The sequence below is a fragment of the Camelus bactrianus genome, chromosome 34 (genome assembly GCF_048773025.1).
Source record: "Camelus bactrianus isolate YW-2024 breed Bactrian camel chromosome 34, ASM4877302v1, whole genome shotgun sequence".
NCBI lineage: Eukaryota > Metazoa > Chordata > Mammalia > Artiodactyla > Camelidae > Camelus > Camelus bactrianus.
Genome location: NC_133572.1, coordinates 12827173 through 12853686, shown reverse-complemented (window position 1 = coordinate 12853686; position 26514 = coordinate 12827173). Strand labels below are relative to the sequence as shown.

Genomic DNA, 26514 nt, shown 5'->3' with positions numbered 1-26514 from the left:
TCCCCTGCTCATTTTTAAAAATTTTACTGTTTGTTTGCTTTGTTATTGAGTTGTGTGACTTCTGCATGTATTTTGGATATAACTCCTTTTCACATAGATGATTTGCAACTATTTCCTCCCATTCTGGAGGGTGCTTTTCTCATTTTCTTGACGGTTTCTTTGGCTGTGCAGAAGCTTTTCAGTTTAACGTAGTCCCATTTAAAAAATTTTTGCTTTTGTTGCCTTGCTTTCAGAGTCATATCCAAAAGACTGTCGCCAAGAGAAAGAGATTAGATTTAAGATATGATTTCCAAGAAGAGGTGGAGATGGAAGCAAATTTAGAAAAGAAGACACAACTTTCCAAAGTCATTCTTGGCACAGAATGTCACTTAGAGGTCCCCAAAATCCCATAAAAGAACAGTTCTGCCATGGAAATATCTATTTTGTCTGTCTTCATTCTTCAAACTGAAGTTTCACTTCAAAATTTAGACATTATTTACAAGTGCAGCACAGTTAAGTGGATTTAAATAATTTACTCTGTTTTGACTTTCTAAATAACTATTTCCTTACTTCTTCCTCATAAATATTTCCTTTCAGATGTCATCAAAAACATATGCTGTGCTTAAAACTATTAAGCTTCTCTAGATATTATTTAGTATGTGTCATTGAAAAATATAAAAGAATTTGTGTTTATTGGACGAGAATTTTCGGTGTTTTTAAACCCCAATCGTTTCTAAATAATTATTACTAATGACACAGTATTTGAATTCATTTATCAAGTTTAGAAAGAGCCCATCAGTTTCTATGCTGAATAAGTATCCAGCAGCTGTGTATTTTAGGAAAGTGACCATGAAAGCAATATCAAAGACTGATGGGGTGGCGGGGCATCAGAGGCTGGAAACAAAAGACCATGACCACCAGCTGGCTGGGAGGTGATTAATCTGGGCTAACATCGCAGGAATAGACAGGAGCTGACAGGTATAAAATTGACAGGACATTACAACATATTAAAAATGAGGAGAGGCATTCAGAGGGCAGGCAAAAAAATGGATCCTGGAGGGCACACCCAGGGAAGTCGAAGGATACTAATTGCTAGGTTACTGATTTCCTAGCTACTTGGAAACTCGGAACATTTCAGCCACTCCAAGGCTTAAAGGATGACTTAGAAGTCTTTCAGGGTTAAACATGAACATATGTCTCAAAATCTGCCAAGGAAATAAAAATGAAAAATAACCATGAGAGTGGAGTGGAGTGATCTCTGCCTTCTCCTACTTGATGAATGGTTTTTAAGCAGAGCATCACTGGGTTCTGAGGCACCTGGCCCACAAGTGCCAAGGGTCTGGATTCACTTCCCAGTTCAGCGTGGCAGTGTGAGGGCTCAGATCCTCAGATCGTGTTAATGATACACTTAGTGACAAAGCGGCAGCCTCACAGTGTGCAAAATAAGCTATTAAGTAACCTCTCCTCTGGGGTCATTGAACAAAGTAACTCCTGCCAGTAAAGACTTCTGAAACTTTGAGAGGGTGTTTAGTGGTCTTTCCATCCTTTGTGTAGAGAAATCACAAAATCCAATCACAGTGTGTGCCAATCCACCACTAATGTGCATCGAACAAATACTTGTTAAGGACTCATTTCTAATTTCCCTCAGTGGTAGTTAGGTTAAAAGTCGTAACAATAACAACAGTGAAGTAATTCTCTTAAATCTGGCATGCTAGAAGCTGTGTGATGGTGGAAGAGGTTGTGCAGGGCAAGATTATCTGTAACCTGAGATGTCAGGCAGACCTTTGCCTAGCATCCGTGTTAGGAGACTTCCCTGCATAACTATGATTAGCAAGAACTTACTGGGTTTCTGATGCCATGCCAGGTAATTTATCTTTATCATTTCATTTAATCTTTCCAATCCATCTTACAGATCCATATGACTGAGGCAATTTTACAGATGATAAAATAAGATCCAGAGATTTTAAATAACTTGCCCCAGACCACAGGCTAGCACTGAACTTAATCTTATCTGCCTTTGTAATTTCCAAACAAAAGGTTAATGATAGTAAGTGACAGATACAAAGGCAAAATATATGCGTAGTATGCAAAATGTAATTAAAATGCAAGAAGACAAGATTCTGAGACAGTTCAGAATACTCAGAAATCAACTGCAAATGGAAAAACAAATACCAAAATGAATTCACAAATAGATCCTAGTAGAACAGTGTTGCTATTTTAAAATCTAAACAGTACGATTTACTTTGCTTGAGCTTAAAGGACGAAAATCACAAAGCTGGCTACAAAAGGCAGACTTGTTATTAAGTTTAAGTGAATGTTGCAAGAAATGTTCTTATCTACTGACCAACATTCCACTGTTTAATTAGCCCAAATATTCAGAGTAAAGTGGATGTCCTAACAACGTAAGAAAGTTCAAAACCTAGTAAAAGATGTCAGAAGGCATGTTTCCAGTGCATTTGAGAGTAGCACACACTTAGAAAATCAAAATGAGAGATTTTTAAAATTCTCTTATATAATCAAGAATAACAATTTATTTTTATAAAACATTTAATCTAGGTCTTTAGGTTATTGGAGAGAATGCCAGGCAGGAACACAGGACATCATTATACAAAGCTCTGGGGGTCTGGATGTCCTCCTGCATTTAAAAAGGAGGTTGGGCCAAACCATATTTATGATTCATTTCAGAATTAAAGATTCCCAAATACAAAGTAAGAGTGGAATGACCAGTGACCTCTTATCTGCTTCCTTAACAAATCTCTTCTAGAGATTTCACGTAGTCTATCGTTTTCACCAAGTCTGTCTGCTATTTCTCAAACCAGAATTTTCTGAAAGACGAAAACAACCAACAACTTAGAATTTATGTTTACCAGCTGTCTTCTTTTACTCCCAATTAGATAAAAATTGAGTGTACTTGTTAAAAATAACATGCAGGTCAAGTAGTTCAACAACCAAGAAAAAAACTCCGGGAGGCACATTTAACAAAAGCTGCCCACTCAACAATGAGAACAACAAAGAAGTCTCCAAAAAACTAATGAAATGTGTGCTTATTTTGGCAAATTTTGAACTCAACTCTGGAGTTCAAATGAGCTTGAACAGCCACAGGATGAGAAGCAAACACTGAAGACCTCATTCCATCAGTGATGGAGAAAGACAGGTCCCTTCAGTAACTGGAGCAGGTGGTGACCGTTAAGAAGGAGAAAAAGGGAGAAACATTCCATCCTAAAATTCAGACTTCATCTGTCACAAAGCCACAATCAGGTGATCATTAAGATACTGTGATTTCTATATTCTGACTGGATTTGTTACTAAAAAACAGAGCTGGAAACACAAAAATAAACAAATGGCCTCACTGTGAGACATGTTTAAATAATGTAGTCATAATTTAATCTTAAAATAATTTCTTTAAAGATACGCTCAGAATAAAAAAGCATTTGGATTCAATGCATTACTCAGGACCACTCACTCTGTCACGTTATAGTCACCTGAACACAACTCCAAAGCCCCATTTAAGATGATCTGCCAAATGATACCTTTTCATGTCTTCACTACCCCTTCACCGCATTGAAATGCAGAATTATTGCTTCTCACTCAGCAAGAATTCTTAACTATACAAGTTTTTAGTTTGGTTGATAGGCTTCATAAAATTAAATCTTAAACCACCCCCACCAACTTATTTTTTCATTAAAAAAAAAAAAATCACTTCATTCACAGATCGTAACTGTCCGTGCAAAGTGTTTGGGTTTCACAGAAGCATCCTGCTGCTTAGCTGGACTTCCAAGGGTCTGGCTGTCAAAAACTGGAGCGGGAGCAATGTCCCTGCTGTTGCACAACACAGTTCAGTGTACTGGACAAAGGGTGGGGCTTCAGGACTCCCTGTGACTGTTTGGACGGATCTCTAGGGAACATGCTTTTCAAGAGGCAGAAAGGAGAAAAATAAATGGGCCAGGAGGTCAGGTTTTAATTTAACCTGCTGACTTAGTTCACTGCTCCCCACACGCAGCAATGGCCTCTCCACAACTCCCACTTAAACACGGTTTCTTCATGATCTAAGATATCAGAGAGGGAGATCTCAGATGAGTAATATTTTTTGCACATGTTTGTACTATTTATAATGTTTTCTTCTTCTGGAACATTCCTTTCTATACAGTCTCTCAAGTTCTAAGAAGTAGGAGCCACTTGTCCTCTGTTTTCCCACTTTATCCGCCTCCAGGACTTTCGACTTCAGTTTCTGTTTTATTCAAGCCATGCTGCCAATTTAAAAATTTATAAATAAAAGAAGTAAAGGTACTCAATGTTCTAGAACATGTAAGGACTGTTCCGGGGAGGGGGGAGATCAGTGTAAAGGGAATCATATCAGAGGTGTAGGTATGTGTAATGTTACGACTTGGTATGAACTGCTGTAAAGGCCCTTCTGGGCTTGATATACACACACTGTAGAAATGGAAAATGACATACTAATAATGAGAAGAAGTGGTGGAGAGCAACTTCCAATTTTATTGACTTCTAGCTCCATAAAGGAAGGTTTGATCAACTAAGAAAAACACTTAGAATTTTTATAAACTATATGTAACTTCAAATTTTCAAAAAAAAAAAAAAGATTAAATAAATGGGACATCATGCATCTAAGAAGACAGAAGTCAACAATCATGCACAAAGAACCTAAATGTCACAGGTAAGCTAATTTCTTCTAGGGTTCTTCTATATTCTTGTATGTTTTTAACTGCTTGTTAATACAACTGAGATTTGCTTAATGGTATAACTGGAGCGTGATATTTAATAGGTTCATAATGTGGTGAGAGTACTTCTCTGAAAATATCTGATTTACTCCCTATAAGATTAGGTTTGATGGTAGGAAGTCAGGGATGTCTGGGAAGTTTTGGGTAAACCATTTCAAAGACCAGAATTTATTCACACATGAGAAACTAACGTCTGTGCCCCAGTGTCTCATTTCATTCAATGCCGTTCAGTCATTCACAGTCCTCGAGTCGAGTCTTCAAGAAGAAAGAAAATTCACATCACACACTATGCTGGTATGGGCTTAGAGCCTACACAAAAACAACTAGGTTTTGAAAGTAATTATAATTCAACTCACGGTAGACATCTTACAACTACAAACATCCAAAATAAAATCTTACATAGATAGTATACCTCACAGGCTTACAGAATCACAGACTCACTATAATAAAGAATAGAAGGGAAAATTGTGATGAAAATTAACTGATTAATGGACAAAATGATGATACACTCAACACTACACTTAACAGATTTAAAGAACAGACCCCAAAATAATATTCCAGAAATTGGTTTACCAATTGCCAGTAGACTTTATTAGGTGAATAACATTGTTTTCTAAGTATATAAATCCCCATTTTTAAGAGGGTATATTAAATTTGTGGCTCGACTGAAATACTATTTAAAATATCACAAGCCTACTTCAGTGAACTATTATGCAATTCCACTTGTGTATGTTTAATATAATGCTGATAAGGCCAATGAAATTTCTCATCACTTCAACATAATTAATACAGGGCACACTCCAAAAACAGAGCCATCTAGTGGCCAGTGCAGAACCATGATTATTACATCAAATTACCAAAGAACATAAAAGCTTGAGTGAGTATCATTAACAACTTAAACTAGGCAGAAACAAATTTTAAATGGTTCTGCTGTTCAGAAGAAAAAAAGAACTAAGCGGAAAACTCAGCTATAAAACATGTACATACTCTTTATTGAGTAAGGTCCTCATTTTGTAAAATCAAAAAAAGCCTGAAAGAACTACACAAAGGTGCTCACATGCACTGACATGCACACACGATGGAAGAAATTATACCAGAATATGAACAGTGTTTAGTCCTGGGTAGTGGGATTAAGTGTGATGTTTAATCTCCCTCTTGATACCTTTCTGCATTTTTGTCAGTGAATACACCTTACTTTTATAATTAGATAATATAATATTTCAAAATACTCTGGGTAGGTACTGAAACAAATGTAGAAAGGAAAAACAAGAGTAAACTGAGTCACCTTTGAGAACATGTGATCTTTCCTGTTTCTTAATTCTACATCTTTTCTAGTCTCTTCAGCAAGTGGTGTTGGGAAAACGGGACAGCAGCACGTAAATCAATGAAGTTAGAACACTCCCTCACACCATACACAAAAATAAACTCAAAATGGCTTAAAGACTTAAATATAAGACAACACACGATAAACCTCCTAGAAGTAAACACAGGCAAAACACTCTCTGACCTAAATCTCAGCAATGTTCTCCTAGGGCAGTCTACCCAGGCAATAGAAATAAAAGCAAAAATTAACACATGGGACCTAATGAAACTTTTAAGCTTTTGCACAGCAAAAGAAACTATAAGCAAAACAAAATGACAATCTACAGAATGGGAGAAAATATTTGCAAATGATACAACTGACAAAGGTTTTATTTCCAGAATATATAAACAGCTCATACAACTTAATAACAAAAAAAAAATAAACCAATCCAAAAATGTGCAGACCTAAACAAGCCATTCTCCAATGAAGCCATACAAATTGCCAATAGGCACATGAAAAAATGCTCAATATCACTAACTATCAGAGAAATGCAAATCAAAACTACAGTGAGGTAGCACCTCACACTAGTCAGAATGGCCATCAAAAGTCCACAAATGATAAATGCTGGGGAGGGTGTGGAGAAAAGGGAACCCTCCTACACTGCTGGTGGGAATGTAGGTTGTTGCAGCCATTATGGAAAACACTATGGAGATTCCTCAAAAAACTAAAAATAGACTTACCATATGATCCAGCAATCCCACTCCTGAGCATTTATCTGGAGGGAACTCTAATTCGAAAAGCCACATGCACCCCAATGTTCACAGCAGCACTATTTACAACAGCTAAGACATGGAAACAACCTAAATGTCCACTGACAAATGACTGGATAAAGTTGTGGTATATTTATACAATGGAATACTACTCAGCCATAAAAAAGAATAAAATATTGCCATTTGCAGCAACAAGGATGGACTTGGAGACTGTCATTCTAAGTGAAGTAAGCCAGAAAGAGAAAGAAAAATACTATATGGTATCACTCATACAGGGAATCTAATTCTACATCTTTGTAGCTTCAGAGTTTGTTTGCTATAATCTAAATGAACTACTGCCTCTTGATATATTTATCATAGGCTTAGCTGATTCTTTATCTGAGCATAAATTACAATATTCTTACATATTAGGCACACAGTTATAAGCCAAGATTTAATTGAGCAAGATTAAAAATGCAACATTAATGTGGAGTTTTAAAAACACATATAAATTACTTACCAACATACTTAATACTGCAAATAGCAGAGGTAGAACAGGAAAAGATAATTATTTTCACTTTACAGATGTTGAAATGGAGACTGAGAGAGATCACATATTTGTATCCAGCTCTGCCATCAAGAAGCTAAAAGTCTTCTTTTCTGACTCTGGTCTATTGCTGTTCATACTGTAATAATGATGATGCCTGGAACTTAAATTTCCTGTTAACTACTTTTGTATTTATTCTCAAAAGGTCTGGTTGGAGGCAGCAGCAACTCTTTTTATTCCTAATTTAGATGGACATAGACAAAGTACTATCACTGAGAAAATTTATCTTGGGTATAATAAAAATATAGATTTTATTCTCCTATCATATGTTGGTATTTCACCAGAGCTTTTTAACTAAATGAATACTGAATTGTAAGAAACTTGCAGTAAATGTTTAATAAATTGAGAATAAAAAGGAAAACACTGAAATACTGAGACATTGAAAATAAATTTTTTAGCAATTTTTAAATACATTTTTAAAAACCCAAACTAAGATTAAGAATGAACCAAATTTGGGGAGGGATGTAGCTCAGTGGTAGAGCACATGCTTAGCGTGCATGAAGTCCTGGGTTCAATCCTTAGTACCTCCATTATAATTAATAAATTAAACAAATAAATAAATAAAATTGGGACTTTCTTTTTTTTTTTTTAAAGGAATGAGCCAACCAATTCAGAATGTTGTAGAGGGCAACCCCAAGGAGAAGGATACAATTCTGATCAGAGACCGAACCCTAACCCTAATTCTTCATAAACAACCAAGTAATAGTTTAGTTCTTAACCTTTTCGATGTTCAAAATTGATATGGAAATTCTGGGGTTAAGCCTTGTCAAATAATACTTTTAATATATTTTCTAACTAAAATTACAAGTTATAGGTAAGATCCAGGACTGGTAATAAGTCCTGCTTAGTGGTGCTTTGGACTGTTATCTATATATTCTATACACAGCATCCAAAACAGAGAAATTCAGCAGTGAGGAGACCAAAAGAAGTACTTTATCTCTCCCCCTCTTCCTTTAGCATCCCTTTTACTCCTATTCTGATTGCTATTTTTAAAAAATCTTCCGATATTATCTGTATTTTGATATACCATCTATCAAGTAAATAATAATAAATCACTTTTGGAATAAGGCTACCACAACTTGTCATTTGACATTTTGACACATATCTGCTCTTATTCATTTGATGAACAAAGTGGTCAAAATTTGTTTAAATTTGCAAAGTTATTTTAATAGGAACTGTGGTTTTAAAAAACCAGTAATCAATAATCAGCATCCCTTTTAATTCTTGGGTTAAATCCAAAGTTTAACACAGATTACCTAGGAAGATAATAGATGAAATGATTAGTTTAATCTAACTCTTCAAGATGTCTATCATTTTATGCTTTATATCTTTATGTAAATATAACTAGAAAGAAGGAAAAGATGCAAGTAAATGTACTCTATATCACTCTTTTCAAAATTTAAATTATTCACGTAGCAATCACCTTCATGACTCTACCATATCAAAGGTCAACTATCCATAATATAGTGTACTTAGGTTGGAATTTTCTTCAATTGAATTTATTTTTTTTTTAACCTTTTATCACTACTTAAATGGAAACTCAATAACATTTTATATAAGTAGAAAGCTGCCATACAATTAAACTCAGTGAGAAACAATGCCACCCCATTTCACTCCAGCAAGATGCTCTTCCCTGACAAATACTCTGAGACCAAGGCTCTCTGTTACAAAGGAGTGCTGGAGGGACATGAAAGGCATGCTAATGCCAAACCGAGATCTGCTCCCCTTTCTTCCATCAGCAAGATGTGAACAGAACTGAAACTCAAGTAACTTATGAAACACATATTATCTATAAGCATTCCTAGTTACATCTAGAACAATCTTTCACACGACCACCGATAAGAACTCGACATTCCAAGAAATACCGCAGTATATCATACTAAACACGCATTACTTAAATAAAAAGTTAAAGTCATATTTTATCAAGAGTGATGGTAGTTCAGCTAATAACAGACTGGCATTCATCTGTGATCTGAGTGCCTGAGGGAGGGTAGCGCTGGATTACATGAAAGGGAGCAGTGAGCCCAAAAAGGAGGGGAATCTAAACACCACTGAGATCATCAACTCCCATGACCCTACTTCAACTGATGGACAATGCAGTCTTGAAACTAACTGAGCCAAAGTCATGTTTTCAGGTAGCAAATGTTTTAAAGAGGTGTTGCTAATAATCCTGAGAAGACTACTAAAATTATTTTCCATGTCGAAAGATGAAAATGGCATTGTCTTTGTTCTAACAGATGAGTTATGTGAATTCTACCCTAATATTGACAATTTTCGTGTTCCTCCAAAAGCTTAAAAAGATCTCATTTACCAGGATTTAAATTCTTCTGTAATGCATTCTTCTTATAAACCATGCATGAGGAGCTTCAGAGCAGTACATCTCCCTTTCTTTGCTAGCATTCTATTTCTCTAACCATTCATTTCCTAATTTAATAAATAATTCTGCCAAACGGAGGCACTGGTTAGGGATCCGAAGGTGGAAGGAAGGAAAAGCTTTTTATTTTTTTTCCCCCTATTTCTAAGCAAGGAAACAGCAGTAGAGCTCTGAGAACCACTGCAGGTGACTGTGGTAGCCAGTCTCCTTGTTTCAGAAATTTTAGCAGTTTTGGCTCCTGGGAGTCTACTCGGTAGCACCAGTACTGTTCCCACAGTGGCAGCCACGGTGGCCCCCCCGGCCCCCCACCTCCAGAAACTCAGTGCCAAGTGTACTTTCCTGGCCTCCAGCCCTGGGTGGTGGCAGCTTTCTGACTTGGGGGGCAGCAACTCTTCATTCCCTTTTGGCACCTCTAGTTCTTTTGTTATCAATGTAATTGATTCTTTTCATTCAGTTTCTTGCTGCTTGTATTACAGTGGTTTTTGATTTTCTGAACAGACACTACTGCTACACAATAAAACCAGTATAACTCAAAAACATATTCTGGCATTCAATTGGACTGCCATTAAATTGGAACATTTTGATGTATACATTTCAGGTTAAGGCTACAAAATCTTAGAAACAGATACATGTTTACATAACAATATACATACCTACCACATTCAACACAAATACAAAGAAGTTAAGCAATTTCCTTACAGTCAAATTATACTTGATTTTTTCCTTATATGCTATTTCACTAAAAAGAAAACATTAAAGGGTATACAAAAATTTTGAAAGAAATTATGTTACTAACTTCAAAAATGTCTTTAACATTTTTACTCCACAAAGAAAATATTAAGGGTAGACAAAAAATTTTAAAGATATAAATTATGAGGGGGAGGGTATAGCTCAGTGGTAGAGAGCGTGCTTAGCATGCACGAGGTCCTGGGTTCGATCCCCAGTACCTCCATTTAAAAAATAAATAAACCTAATTACCTTCCCCTCCCCTCAAAAAAAATTTTTTTAAGAAAAAAAGAAATTATGTTAATAACCTTAAAAAGCCTTTAAAATTTTCACTCTAAGTATCCTTTAGTATATTTCCTACCTTTGAAATTTTCCATTCAGACGATATTGTTTGCAACAAGGTGCAATGGAAGAAGCATGGTGTTTGGGGTCAGACTGCACTATTATCCTAGTTTGACCAGTTGACCACTTCTTAATTGTGCAATGTTGATAAAAGTCCACCTCACAGAAATGTTGACAATTTTACACCAAGTCACATATGCAAAAAAATGAGGGTACCCTCAAAATTTCTATTTCTTTTTTTGCTTGTTTAAATAGCAACTCGATGCACACTCAATGGTCATAAAATTACGAGTAACAAATGTTCATTATAAAAATGTTGAGAAATGACAAAGAAACATTACATAGGGAAAAAAGACATTCCTAACTCCTCCATCTGACATGGAATCACCGTGAACATTTGAGGTATTTCCTTCACCTTACAACTATGCACTGTTATTTTCACATGTTTTATTCCCTTCCATACTCATTTTTTAAAAATCCACCCTTTTCCCCTTAAGGTTTCACCATAAGCATTTTTCAATCACTCTGTGAATCACTGTAAATACCATATGATTGACTGTATAATAGAGTGGGAGGTATCTCGGTGGCCTCAGAAGGCTGAAGCCACGTAAAAGATGAACAGCATCCTCACGTGTGTCTTTGATTTTTACTGCAAGAGCTCTGTTTCTGAACCTTTGTAAAGACAGATAGTGTTCTTATTTACCTTCAGAGAAGTAGAGCAAAGCTGGGGGAAGGACTATGAGTTTCATTCTGCTTCTATCTTCCTGACAGTTAGTGAAAATGCTTCCCAGATCCAGGCCAGAGGCTGAAGGTCAATGGCAGTTTTCTGCAAGTATCTTTTCCTTTGTTTCTCTGGGCACATCAGCAGGAAAGTGGGAGAAGGCTAAGGACCAGATGCCATTTCTGGACTATTATCCAGTTCACTCAAGTCTATACAAAAAAATTTTCCCAACATTATATATTCACCCCAAAATAGGTTTTTGGAAGTTAATATTTATACTAATTGATGAAATTCAGGATAAATAAAAGGACTGTTTTTGAAGAAAATGGAAACAGTGGCAACAAATTCAATACGACATTGAACAGAAATGGGAAATCTCAGGTGGGCTCTCTCTGTAAGAAGCCACCAACAGAAGCGCCTCAGGAAATATTAACAACCTTGAAACAAATCTACAAAGTCAGCAGGCACCGCCCTTCAGACTTTCGTGGTAGCACACCTAACTGGTCTATAAATAATAAACCATCCACATGAAGATAATCACACACAGGAAGATGGAAATTCACGAACAGACTGAAGTACCCAAGTTCCTGAAATCCAGGAGGAAAAAAATATCTGGAAATATTTTTTAAGAAAAAGATGTCAAAGATCACATCTGCGAGTTAGTAAAGTAAATATCTAACAGAATCACCAGAATAATCATAATGCCCAACTGTATAAATGAAGAATACTGTGAAAACTTGTGGAGAAGATGGGGTCAAGATGCAGCAATTTTAGGGAAATGAGAGTAACTCTTCTCAATGGTCATTTATCTGACATGTTTACTCATTTAATCAGGGCATAGTTTAGAAGTTCTTCTTTTTTTTTTCAATTTTACAGCATTGCCATAAACCAACTATGACAAATTTAATGACATTGCAAGTTATTTTTTAACAGATATAAGAACTCAGATAATAAAATGTCCTAACTTCTAACCTGCCAGAAGTAGGTTAACCTTTAAGATACCTTTGAATAGAGAAATTACACCCTTTTCTACCAATTGAGTTGTGCGTTTATGAAACCAGTATTCCATTCTGGATCTACCACTTAAATATTATAGAGGATAATGCTATATTATAATAATTTATATACAAAACATATGTATATAGAATTATAATATTTCCTAAATGGATAAAACATACAAGAATTAAGGTGTGTATATATATTCTTGACACGTGTTGTGTGTTCACATGTATGTATGTGCTCAAACTCATATATATATACCCTTAATTCATATATGCTTTATTTTAACAAGTGAAATACTGTAAGTATAATACTATTAGGAGTCTCAGAGAAATCCAGGATGCCTGTATAAATCTAAGGTCTGAGTACATTATTATTATTTAAAAACAAAAGAAATCAAAACATTTTCTCCTTAGAATTAGAAAACAGATTCCTTCCCTTGTAAGTGCTTCCATATTAGGAGGGAGATTATTTCTCAATTCAGTCTCAATCAGAATTTACTTGAGATCTTGATCTCTCTATGAATTTCTAGATTTGTTTTTTGTTTTATGGTTTTTGGGGTTTTGTTGAAAGTAGATGCATCTCTGGGAAGGAAGTGATTGATGAGCCTTTATAGAAGGGATTAAAAAGATGCCCTGGAAGGAGGCTTTGGCAGACATAACTCAGGCCAAGGGAGGACAAAGCAAAAATGAAGGTTAACTGACAAAAGCATCTCCATGCCCAGTCAGGGGGGGGAGAGCTCTTTCACAATGGTCCTCAACTGAAAACTCATCTAAACGCATAAATCCTCTGCTTGATTCTAGTGGGCAAATCCATACCTGTGACTCAATGTGACACTGTAAAGAAGGGAACTACAAAGGATCATTAAAATTGTATACTAATAAACCAAAAAAAACCCCAGCACCTTAGTTGTTCAACTGCCATGCAATGCGTAGCAACTCTACCCGTGGACACACACATATATGCCTAATTGGATTTCCAGCTAAATTTTTGGTAAAAATTCTTTAGTACCAATATCTCAAGAGTATTGTCCTACACTTGTCATAATTTTAATTGCTCTAACTCGGACCTGTTATTTATAAATTGGCTTAGCTTTGGAAAGCTGAGGAAAACTGGAGCAGAGACTTCAAGGAAGTAAAAGAATAAACCACGTGGATATTGAAAGGAAGGACAGTCCAGGCAGAGGAAACAGGAAGTGCAAAAACCCTGAGTCAAGGACAGGCTCACCAAGTTCAAACAAGAGCCATGAGCTAACGTGACAAGAGGAGAAATGAGGTAAGTGTGGGGTGATGAGGTGAAGGACAGAGCAGGCAGGCAGCTCACAGCCGCGCTCATTGGCTGTGTTAAGAACTTTGACTTCCATTCTGAATGAGTGGTGAGGCAATCGTGAGATTGCAGAGGAATGACATCATTGGACTCATCTTTCAGAGGATGTGTTCTGGTGCTGTGTGATGAATAAACTACAAGGAGGCAAGGGCAGAAGCAGGAACCTTATAGAAGGCTATCCCAGTAACACAGGTAACAGATGATGCTGGCTCAGACTGGGATGGTAACTACTCAGGTGGTAACGAGTGGTCAGACTCCAGATAGCCTTTGAAGTTGGATGAGACAGGCTTTGCAGAGAAATCAGATATGGGATGTAAGAGTAACAGAGCTAGGAAGGATGACTCCAAAGTATGCACCCTGAGCAACTGGACAGGCACAAATGGATAATCAATATATCAGCAATACAATTTCCCGAACAGGATCCCTATTTAAATTCAAAACAAGGGCAGAAGGTATCTAACATTTTACAGGCTGTCCTCTCTGGCCTCTCTAAACGAAAGTTGAATTTTCTAATTTACTTAGTTCTTAGATACTCTGACAAATCAAGATTCTCTCTTTCCATAGTTTTTGCTGCCTATATACTTTTACTTTAAGCAAAAAGGTGGGTGGGTGGATTGATGGATGGATGGATGGATGGAAGGACATACAGAGAGAGAGATATCTATATTTACAAATCTGAGAAACAAAAGCCCATAAGCCTTCTACCCAACTTTCTTCAGGCTGGCTTTTTTAAATCCCTTGCACCTGCTGATTCAAACCAATGATGTAGGCAGGCAGTAAATAAGAACACCGCAGCATTTTTTCTGAAGATACCTGAAGACAGAAGATGTCAACTCTTCAAAATCTTACCAAGGCAGCATCAAGGAAGGCAAGCAGTCCACAGCACCGTGAGAAGAAACAGAAGGGTCTTGAGCAGGAGAATAAGGTATGTACTTCCCCTATTTGGAGCTCATCACTTAAGCCAGATAAACTGGTACAAGGTGCGAGGGTGTGTAAGGTCAGGGGTCATCAATGGCTGGGATCTGGTATCCTTTCTTTTTATGTGTTTGCTGTCGATGGCTGATGACTGTCATTAAGTTACAGCCGAACGATCCTCAGCCCTTGATGAGCAGTTTGCTCCTCCGCAACCTCCGCCAGCAATTCCCCAGGTAAGTTCTGCAGCTCATTAACCACATCAGATGCTGGGAGACTGAAGACAACTCTCTGATGGAATATATGGAGGAAAAGCTCTGACCCATATTCCTCCTGTAGAAATGGACCATGCTCCTTCATTAAAGGTTTCATCAAGCCCCGCAGTAACTCAACCATGGGCTGCTTAACCAGCATTCGCCAACCTTATTTTACCCACAGGTAAAGAATACAAGGACCTTAATTAGGACAATGAGGACACTGAGAGACACACTGTGAAGGAAAGGGGTCAAAACTTGGTGTATGATTAAATGAATGGGTGACAAAGAGGCAGTTATCAAAGGTGACTTCAATTCTAATATGATCTAATTGATGACCGGGAACAGTGCAGGGGAACAAACAGATTAAAACAACTGACTGCCAAATTTAAAGAACTATTTTGATTCAGTTATACTCACAGGCATGTATGGATTGCTGCGTTCCATACACTCAACCAGGCACCAAGAACAAGAATAATGAACAAGATAGAGACAATCCTTGCCTCTGCACAACTTAGTCTCCCTGGGTCCTTACAGCTCCACATAAGAACAGCCTGATAAGCACAGAGGACACCCATGACTCGGGAGCAGCAACACTCAACATGAGTTTGGGAATGTGCGACACACTCCAAGAGGAAGCAGTATCTCAGCTGAGACTTGAAGGAGCATTGCATGTTAACAGGGGATGAGAGAGAAGACTGTTCACACACAGGGAGGGACAAGGCAGATTCAGCAGGTGTAGGGCCGGGCGAGTCACGTTGGAGCAAGGTAACAAAAAGACATCTATGAGGAAGGGATGGGACACAGGGTTAAACAGTCTCTGTGTTATATTCAATGGCTCATGTATCACAGGCACAGATATTTCTAAATAAAGTTTGAATATTTCCAAAAGAAGTCCAGCACTCTCTTTTTGTATGTGAGGAAAGCCCTTGAGGCACCAGGGGGTCATGGGATGTGATGAAATGAGAGAGAGAAATGAATCCCCTTTTGCTTCAGGATCTACTGACAGCCAGAAGATCACTCGTCCTTTCCTTAAAAAAAAAAAAAACAAAGGACAAAAAAACCCACAAAAACTTAAAAGCCACAAGTGAATTAGAAACCATGAAGAGTGACCAGGAAAGCTGTGAACACACTGAGGTTGAAAGTTTCCTGGACTGGAGGTCTGAACTACATTCTTAAATACCTGATATTTTACAATGACTCCTGCCCTCTACAGCCTTTTTCAAGGGATCAAGGCAGACTTCCAAATACTGAATTTTTGTTGACATATCTGAAGGGATACAAAGGTTAGATTTAAATTCTAGATTTAAACAGCAAGCTTTGTTAAGAAAAAAAAAAAAAAAGTGACACACCTCTCTGCAAGGAACTGGGCTCTGCACCTCCATACTCTGGCTCAGCCTGAGTTAAAAAGCCTATACTGGGGGGAGGGTACAGCTCAGTGGTAGAGCGCGTGTTTAGCATGCACAAGGTCCTGGGTTCAATCCCCAGTACCTCCATTAAAATAAATAAATAAACCTAATTACCTCCCCCCATATAAATAAATAAACACAAATTTTAAATTGTTAAAAAAATGAATTTTAAAAAAGTGAAACTTAAAAAAAAAGTATACTGCCTTGAACATATTCTCAGCATCACAAGGCAGATGCTCATGCACCCAAGTAAATACTCTTTCTCTGGTGCCAACTTGCTGTTACTACACTTCTTACCGTCCAGCAAGACCTGATCAGCTCTGAATTTTGACATGCCTCTTCCTCTGAAATAAAAATACGTTTGATGTATTCATCAAACTACCAGCACATGCCTGTCTCTGCCCATCGACAGTCTACGTTCCACGTTCCTCTTCTGAAGAGCATATCAGATCACGCCACCCCTCTGAGATGGCACATCTGGGCCAGAATACAGTCCCAAGACCTCAACAGGGCCTCCAAGGGCCTCCGTGGGCATCCTACGTCCTCTGTGACCTCTTGTCACAACCCCTCTCTCGCCCTCTCTCCATTGTATCCTCACCTGTGAGATTCACACCTGCCATTCTGTCTGCCTGGAACCCATCTCCCCCCGGCGTGCACACGGCTTGTTCCCCTGAGAGAAGCAGCTGTCCCCCTCTCAGTTCGCTCTTCCTTGAGCAACCAATAGAAGACAACACACACGTTCCATCAGCACCTGTCGACAAAACTCAGCCTGCTTGATTTTTCCTCACCACCCTCATTCCGCCTAAGACATGACCTATTGGAATGAAATTTAAAGTAAACAGAAGATTGGTTTACTTGTTAATTGGTATTCTAAATGCTTAGAATAGTCTGGTACATAGTAGGCATTCGATAAATATTTACTCAAAGAGAGACTTAATGGTCACTCAAAAGTTTTGATAGACTGAGAACCAAGCAACGAATGGTTGAGATGCAAGACACAACTCTTGGATGACAGGCACTGCCTCTGCTACTTGCCAACCTCGTTCCCAGCCTTCCCCAAAAGTGAGATGATCTCTAGCAATTAACCCTCTTGGGGTGGACTCGAGATCACAGTTTACAAGGAAAGTGAAGAAGCTGAAGTCGAGAACACAGAACGATGTTCCTCCCACATCCCATCTCAAAACACCCAATACACTGTCCCCCACACGGTAGCCACTCAGCAATAAATGATTGTCTGGAAGCATGACCATGTTTCTGTTACTGGAGAAGAAAGAGGAATGAGGGAGATGAAATTTTCTCACGATGTGAGCTGCTATGATTGAACAAAGAGAGAAAGCAGAGACGTACTGTACTGGGGGATGGCGCCGGCTCTTCAAATTCTCCCAAAGCACTCTTGAATGGCAAGGGCTTCATTTCAGGCATGTAGGGGAGCAGGAGTGATGGGGAAGATGTTATTTTTAAGCTATTTGGTAGGAATGGCTGTTTTTGCCTCTGCTATTCTCGTGTCACTCAAATGTCACATTTCCACGCACTGCCGTCTGGATGCTATCAAAGGCACTGCTTTGAGGTGAGAGGAAGGGGTCATATGTTCATCTCCTCACATGCTGCTACTGCGGCTGATTTTTTTTAAAAAGCGTTGTGACCTAGAAAGGAGATGTACGATATGAATGATGCTCATGCTGCAGGGCGCGTTGGGCGTCATCAGTCTATTTATACCTCCAGGAAGGAAAAAAAATGAGTCCAGGCCAGTAACTCTAGTCCATAGACTCAGGATGCAAAGATTATCCGGAAGAAACAATAAATAACACAGCAAGAGAGGCACGAAGGCTGTCAGTGAGAAATAAAAGGTGAGGCCACGTTTGCATTTTCCTTGGTCTTTCCAAACTTCTGTTTGCTTCCAAAGAATTTCAAGTTGACCCCTATGGTGGAAAGCATGCTGAGTCCTCGTTAAAGACACTGCCACCCACATTTTAAAAACTGGCTTCACTCCATAAGTGTGCACGTGTTCGTATCTGGCTGTAATCGGCAGCCATTTGGACACGCCGTAAGTTTGGGGAAAACGTTTCTCAGGCCTAACAATTTGCAAAAACCCTACAGATACTTGTGTGACTTAACTCTGAAAAGAGTAGGGGGAAATGAGAAGATGGACATGGATTTGCACAATATGGTAGAGGAATTGTTTTTCCCCCAAGGTATAGTCAGTTCCTCTTAAATGGTGAAACATCTGCAGGACAAAGCAGGGGGAAAAGCACCCAGGCACAAATCTTAACGCTCACTCCAGCATCAGCGGAGAATTTAATGCCAGGCTTTACCTCACGACTTCTCATCATTTCTGAAGTAAGCAGTGGAGTGTGGGGCCCCATGGAGATGATGCCGTAAAACTCACCCATTTCGATCTTTTGTCACTCATTTATTTGTGCAATTTCTGCCAGCTGGATTTGCTTTTGGAGTTCTTTTACTAGCTGTGGTGATGGGTTCGTTGACAACTCGTGAGAGTAGGAGATGGTTTCTAAGACTCAAGATTAGGTACTTCTTAGTGTGAAATTTATTGATACACACGGGCTCAAACCTGGAGCCTGGATTCCTTCTTAGAATGCGAACTGATTTACTCTGAGTACACCCAAGGTTCATAATAAAACACTTCCTGTTTCTATTAGTGTCCAAATCTCCTCCCCATCTCCGAGGCAGACAATTTAAGGCACGCTTCACCCTTTCCCTTCATTTGCTGAAATCACATTTGGTTTTTATATCACCGAGCACACATTTACATCTTAACACATTCACTTTTTCCACAGCTTCACCCATAAAATGAGGTGAGGCTGTGTCTTGAATGGTTCAGATTGAAAGAGGATTAATGCTTTAATTCTTTAATTTCAAAAACTCACAAAACAACATTTGAGCTTGTAAATGTCAGTCATCTGTGGTTGAGTCAATGATACGCTTACACCCGCTGCTACATACAGGACACAGTGACTGATGGATAAAGTCAATGAATTCAGACAGAATAATAGACTTCTCTGATCGATGAGATTCCTCAGAACATAAATGGGCTGATAAAAAACAATACAACTAACTGGTTTTGTTTTGTGTGTGTGTGTGTGTGTGTGTGTGTGTGTGTGTGTGTGTGTGTGTGTTTTGGTTTTTGCACAAGCTTGCAAGTTTAAGAGGCACTGCTACTAGTTGTTCATGGGTCTTTGGTGTCAGGAAGGAAAAGCGAGTGGCGTGAGGCCAATTAGAAGACACTTACTGCACATGCAAAACTGATATTTATGATGGGAGAGATGGAGCTGCTGAGGGAGACAGGACAGAGGAAGTGTGGCAGAAATAAAAACTTAGCCACTGGTATCTTAAATTAAGAAGCACTTGATAAATAGTTGCTGGTTGATCATACAATACAGGGGAAAGGAATTATGGGATGTAGCATCTTTGAAATCTTCCCTACTGCACCACTACCGAGAACAGGAACTTAATTTTCACATGCTCAATAATTTAAATTTTTCTTGTCCTTTAACTTGCCACTGCATAAACCAACACTGCAAGGTTCTCCCTCCTTTTTCTTCCCTCATATTGTCACAATATGGAGACAGACATGGTTCACCCAAAATCAGATGTTCTTTTCAGACGATATGGAAATACAAACATTCAGCGGGAGTTTTGAACAATTAGGCAAATTTTCTGTGAGGCAGAAGAATGATGTTCCATAAGAAGATTGGCTAAATGAAAAAAAAAAACAAAAAACAGACCAACAATTAATGCCTATTTCCCTTTTAAAAAATTAAATTTTGTTTTCATGGACTAGGGTATTTTATGATTTCCATATTGAATCTTTAATGCCATGGCATCTCTTGATAATGTTCAGCACAATTACTGTGAGAAAAAGGAAGCTAAGAGATCTCCTCACACATACTGAACTTACACACAAGAAATGGAAGGTGATACTCTTGTTGTGCAATAAAAACAGAACACAGGAAAAAGCAACTACTGGCCAAATTCTATGGATCACACAGATACTGCTTTCAGATTTCCTCATTTTATGTGTGTATACTGGATCATACAGTCATTATTCATCCCAGAAAACAATGAGGTACTTCCTGCGAAGCTTATATTCATTAGTAATTCTGGTATAACTCAATTCTTAATTTCTCCCCTCACCCACATCCTCTCACATGCCTGTTCAGGTGAGGATGCCAGTGATGTAATTTAACAATATCCATACATAAGAAAGATTCCTCTCCATGTTAAGTGCCCAACAAATCAATGTCTATGTAACTTCTTGTAAAAGGAAATAAAGATCAATGAGTGTTGACAATTGCTGGTTGTCATTCGTGCTGACAACTGAAAATACACCAAAGGAGAATAAATATTAAGAAAAATGTTGTTTTTGTACATTCAACAAATCTACACAGTACTTTAATGTGGAATTTTGACTCATTCAAACTCTGCTCAGTGCCTTTGACTGATAAATTCTGAATGATGACCATGGTCTCTCCTGGAAAAGAGGATCCTTCAAGATGATATATACTCAAGGATAACTCAACCTATTTGCTGGGACACTGCCCTTTTCTTTGACATTATCAGTGGACAAGATTGGTTTAGCATCCATTTTTGTGCACCAGCCATTAAGTGTTTACATTTATTAAAGTGTAAGCATATACATCGAATTCAGTATTTCCCACTGAAATGATTTTGAAAGATGCATAATCATGCGTCTAAGGGTTTTCAAGTTTTAATTTCCAAACTGCTAGGTTTGACTACATTTTTTTCAAATTGCTAATGAACATAAACTTCAAAAGAATTGGCACCAAATTTTTAATCTTTTAACACACTGCAGTGCTGTTGACAAAATATTTCCATTTGTCCTCCAACTTTTCCACCACTTGGTGGGACTGTAGTTCCCGTCTCCCGGATGTTCAGTGAGGCCATGTGAGGTCAGTGAAATGGATTCATAAGTGGCATGAATCACTACCAGGCTGAAGTGCTATGAGCCAATACTTGACTTACCCGGTTCTCTTGCCCTATGATTAGGGAAGCACATGTCAGGTGGAGCTTTCTTTGGAAGTAACCATGATAAGCATAGCCTTCCTGCCAAGCCACATGAATGTAAAAGTCTTTTTTGCTATAAGTCATTACGATTTTTGTGATTGTTGTTACTGCAACCCAACTTTGCCTACCCTGACTAATACACATACCTGGTTGTGATTCTACAGCACACGCTGGAAGTTTGAAAAAATAAATAAAAAAGAGAAACAACCTACATTAAATAATTTAAGGAGCCATTTTAATATGGAATCTGGAACGTCAGCAGTTAAATTCCATTTTGATTGAGAACTGCATGTCTGGAAATTTTCAAATGTCATATGAACTAAAGAATTAACAAGTGGTTTAATATTTAACAATAAATGAGAACAGTGGGAAGGGGGATGGGGGACCCAGAAGTGAGAAAGGCATCCCAATGGAGGCGCCAACCTAGGAAAAGTAAAGAAATGAGAAGACAATATTTCAGAGAATGGAAAATAGTTCCAAATGAAGCTACAGAGATTGGGAGGGCCTTGTACACAGTATCACATGGGAAGGGACAGGAAACACATGCTGTGAGACCTGGAAACACTAAATGCACTAAATGATCAGATCTAGAATTCTAAAAGGTTTCTCTCTGTAGTTTGATGGCAGGATTTGAAGAGAGGAATGAGTAGAAATAGGAGGGTGAGACGAGGTAAAAAGAAAAACTGGGAGGAACACATCACTCAACCTGAGTGACCACAGCTTACAGAATAAAATGCACCTCATTCTCTGTGGTACCAAAGGTCTTCCAACATCAAGGAATAGAGGCTAATTTTCAAGGCACCAGTCTCCAGCTTCAAGTTCAACTTCTGCCAAACACCAGTTGTACGATGTCCTGGTTTCTTTATCCACAAAATTCTACTTCTTAGGCTAATCTTCAAGATTTAAATAAAATAATAATATATGTAAATGCTTATTTTAGCAAAGTATCTGGCTCTCAGTAAGGGTTAACCAATTAACCCAGTGCATTTTATGACTGGAACATAAGTAAGCCATTATTGCCTGATACCATATTTTTTCATTCTTCCTCTATTAAAGATGTTGCTTTTGACTGTCTTTCCCCAATATCCACCTCCTCAAATTCCACTCACCCTTCAGGATCCAACTCAAATACTATCCACTCCACAAAGATTTTTCTAAGTGAATGCTCCCCACCTCCCAGGAAATAATCTTTTCCAATTCTGAACTGTAACATATTTTGTAACTGCTCATGACACTTAAGTATAAACTATCTGCTGGATAAAAGGTAAATAAAATAAAGCTTATTTTTCTCAGCTACATTGTATCTTCCTCTAGCCAGCATTACTTCTTATCTATCTACGTATAGTTCCAATGGTATGTAGTTGTAATGCCTTGAATGTATGGACCTTCAGCGTTGAGTAATTTAAGGAATTAGATTCAGTTCTAACAAAACCTGATTAAATGTATTAGTATGATGTAGAATATTTTCACTCATGAAGTTCAGAAACAACAACTATTTCACAAAACTGGTAATTTTTCCCTTCCTTTCATCTATAAATAATCAAAGATTAGTTCTATTCTAAGTTCCCATGGGATGTTGATGATAAAACCTAAAGGAAAATTCAAATCTCTGATGGAAAACCCCTAACTCCTATATTCCTGGAGCAGAAAGGGAAGAAAGTAAGTCTTCCACAGCTGGTCGAAGAGCATCCTTCACTCCCTTAGCCCTCAAGATGTCACCAGGTAGACAGGGATCCTTGTAAACAACTGGCCATCAAAAAACAGCTTCCCCCGCCCCAGATTTCACCAACAAATAAGCCTAGTGTTCCTTGATACCCTTTGTGTCTGCGTAGTAAACAAGCATTCAAGAAGTGTTGTGTAAGTGATGGGACTTATTGAGAAATAGGTTTGAACTTGAAAAGCAACCAGCCCAGTAGTTTGATCATTACATCCTGAAAAATACATGGCCTGGCCCAGGTCTCTTTGGTTAAGTGAGCAAATAAAAACCCAAAGGAACTCAGGGAACAGTTCCTACTAACTGCAACTTTTCTAAAACAGACTCTGACTTGTGAACTTTTTAATCTCCACCCCGTGAACTTTTGTAGAGCCGGCCCGAGCAACCTGTAGGATGATAGAGCCATCTCACCAATTTTTTTTTCCATTACAAATTACTCTGGAATGTAAGTCTTTTGGAAAGTAAAGCTTAAAAATGAAATCCTAAATAATCCCTGCAAAACACAAAAACCAGGCAGCATGACCGACACGACACATCACTTTAACTTTCCACACCTCACCACACACATTAACTCTTTCAAACGTCCCTCGTGTGGATTGTCCCCGGGACTCATGAGAGTCAAACCTTAGTCAGGTTTCTTGGGATCTGACACTGCACTACAGTTTTAAAAATTTTTCTTATTTGTATAGAGTGTCCAAATAACAACAATCAGAAACAACTAAGCAAACAAAAATTGATTTTGAAAGTATGTCCGAATAGGAAAATTATAGCTTACGTATAATTCTTTCAGCAAAAAAAAAAAAAAAAAAAAAAAAAAAAAATGTTGTCACAAAGCAAAGTTCTATGAGATGATAGTGCTAGCTGTCTATCCAGATCTTTTCCAGGCTGACTTATGCAACATCCTGATGGTTAAAACTATTCTGTCATGGAAAATCTGTCTCTAGGGTCGGGGGTGGAGGAAGGGAGTCCCATTTTCTTTTTAAAGTTATAATTTGAAACAGACAGTTAAACAATACAATAAACTTCGTGTACTTTGCAAACACTTTGAATTATGTGCTGCAAGACTACAAGGTAAAGACAGAAATATGCATTTGAAAGTAAAAACTCAGCAGACGCCCCTTCTGCCCCACAGCACTTACCATACTGTAATACCAAAATATTTTGCTTTGCAAAATAAGCAGTCAACAATATTCAGTGATCTGAATATTTCCCAGTGTAATATATATACATCAAATAGAGTTTTTCTTTGGTTTTCTTCCAATGTTACTGGAAAAATTTAATAATTATTAAGAGATGAAGAAAAGAATCTGCCCTTTCATTAATGTAAAGACTCAATACCACTGGTCTAAGAAAACTTCATTCATGTTTCTCCTCTATTGACTAGAAGATAAGTTGATACAAACAGATGAAATTCATATTGCATGTCATATATGAATGATTTTTTTTAAACCCTCAGCACTTAATGATCTGATTCTGGGTGTGCATGTATGAAAGTTAGGACAAAAATAAATGTAGAATACTAACTACTATATATAAAATAGATGAACAAAAAGGTCCTACTGTACAGCACAGGGAACTATATTCAATATCTTGTAATGGCCTATAATGAAAAAGAATATGAAAAGGAATATATATATATATAAATGAATCACTAGAAATTAATAATCATTGTAAATCAACTATACTTCAATAAATAAATAAATAAATATAAATTTAAAAAATAAGTGTAGAATATTTTTCCAATTTAGTCTTAAAACTTACTACTCTCAACCCCTTCCTTCCAAAACTACCCAAGATGGGCAAGGCTGTTAAAGTCCTATTATCATTTTAGGGGTGATTACAGAAAAATGACATTTTGAAACTACGGGAAGATTTCAAGTTTTTAACTTTTGAAGCAGACCTAAAGACAAAACATATTAAGTGACAAAAGAACCCAAGAATCAGGGGTGTGGCTCAGTGATTAAAAGCAGTTACTGAATTAGAAGCAAAGCACATCATGTCTGGACTGTAGCTGCATTAACAGGAAACAGGCTGACTCAGAACACAGCACACTGCATGTCCTATGTCACGAAGATATGACAGAAGGCTAAGTCACTCTAACATTTCTACATCATAATATATGTCCGAATGCACACTGCATTTATCTGCACTGCTTTTTAGATGAATGACTTTTGAACCAAATTTTCAAGCGCTAAGTGCAACATCAACATCTGAAAACAATTATTTCTGTGTATTCATATAACCTTGGAATGCTGAGAAATGTATTTGGCTTAAGACACAGAATAACAGCCACGACAACGCCGCCTTAACATTATATACAGCAGACCTCTTCAAGGGAGAAATTACTATGCGGTTAAAGCCTTATAGTAAACACTCAAAAGCAGGTTGTGCTGAAGATAAACGGACACTTTAGGAGGCCGAACACCCGTGGATAGTTAGCAGCTTCCTTATAAGCGAAATCTGAGTAACTTGCTGAACTCTGGAGAAAATGAAACAAATTCCTTCTCACAACTTGCTCTGCTTCCCAGAGCAGGAAGCCTTCTTTGCTGATGGAATCAGCTGTAGGAGAACTTGAGGAAAGTCTCCATGTGAGCAATACCCTTGTGCGGGTCCACTTTGCAAGACAGTTATGATAAAGTAATTACCTGTTTGACTGGTAGTCTTATTGGCAAAAACAGTCCTTTTTCTTTACATAAAAGGGGGTTAGCTAAAACCGAAAAAAAAAAAAAGCTTTAATCAAAGCAACAGGGTGCTCGTCCTCAATTTAGTTCATTTCAAATGTCCACCCTGATAAAATGGGAGCTGTGTGAATGAGTTCAAATCTCTAGTCTCTACAGTAAGCCAACCACCTATACAGTTAGCAGCATATGCTGAGGACACAATCAGTATCTGTTGAATAAATGAGTGAAGGCTGAGTCAAGTACAACACTGGCTGGAACAAAATTTCTCTACTTCATAGCAAAATTGGAAAAATAAGGCCGGAAATTTCATCACGAGCCACCCATCCATTTGCAGTATTAAAGCCGATTTCCCTTGCCTCGCCCAACACTCTCCATCTCTGTTCACAAAGTCCAGACCTAGAGTCAACACACAAAGGAATCACATAACCTCCAGCTCAAAAAAAAAGAAAAGAAAGAAAGAAAGAAAAAAAAGTCATATATTTCATCCAGCACCCCAGGCAGAAAAGAAAGAAAAAGGAGAAAAGAGTAAAGTTGCAAGAACTGTAATTACAAGAGGAAAGATTAAAAATGATTTCATCCATCCTGCAAAGAAAAGCACTGTTCTAAGGGAAAAGCTTCCTCAATTGTGTTTAATCCTAA

The 26514-nt window shown here is 37.8% G+C and overlaps 1 protein-coding gene across 3 annotated transcripts in view; it reads right to left on the bottom strand.

Moving 5' to 3' along the window:
* The window catches only part of PDE3A (phosphodiesterase 3A), a 280768-nt gene that overhangs the window by 189300 nt on the left and 64954 nt on the right, over positions 1-26514 (bottom strand). The gene's annotated exons all lie outside the window — the stretch shown is intronic.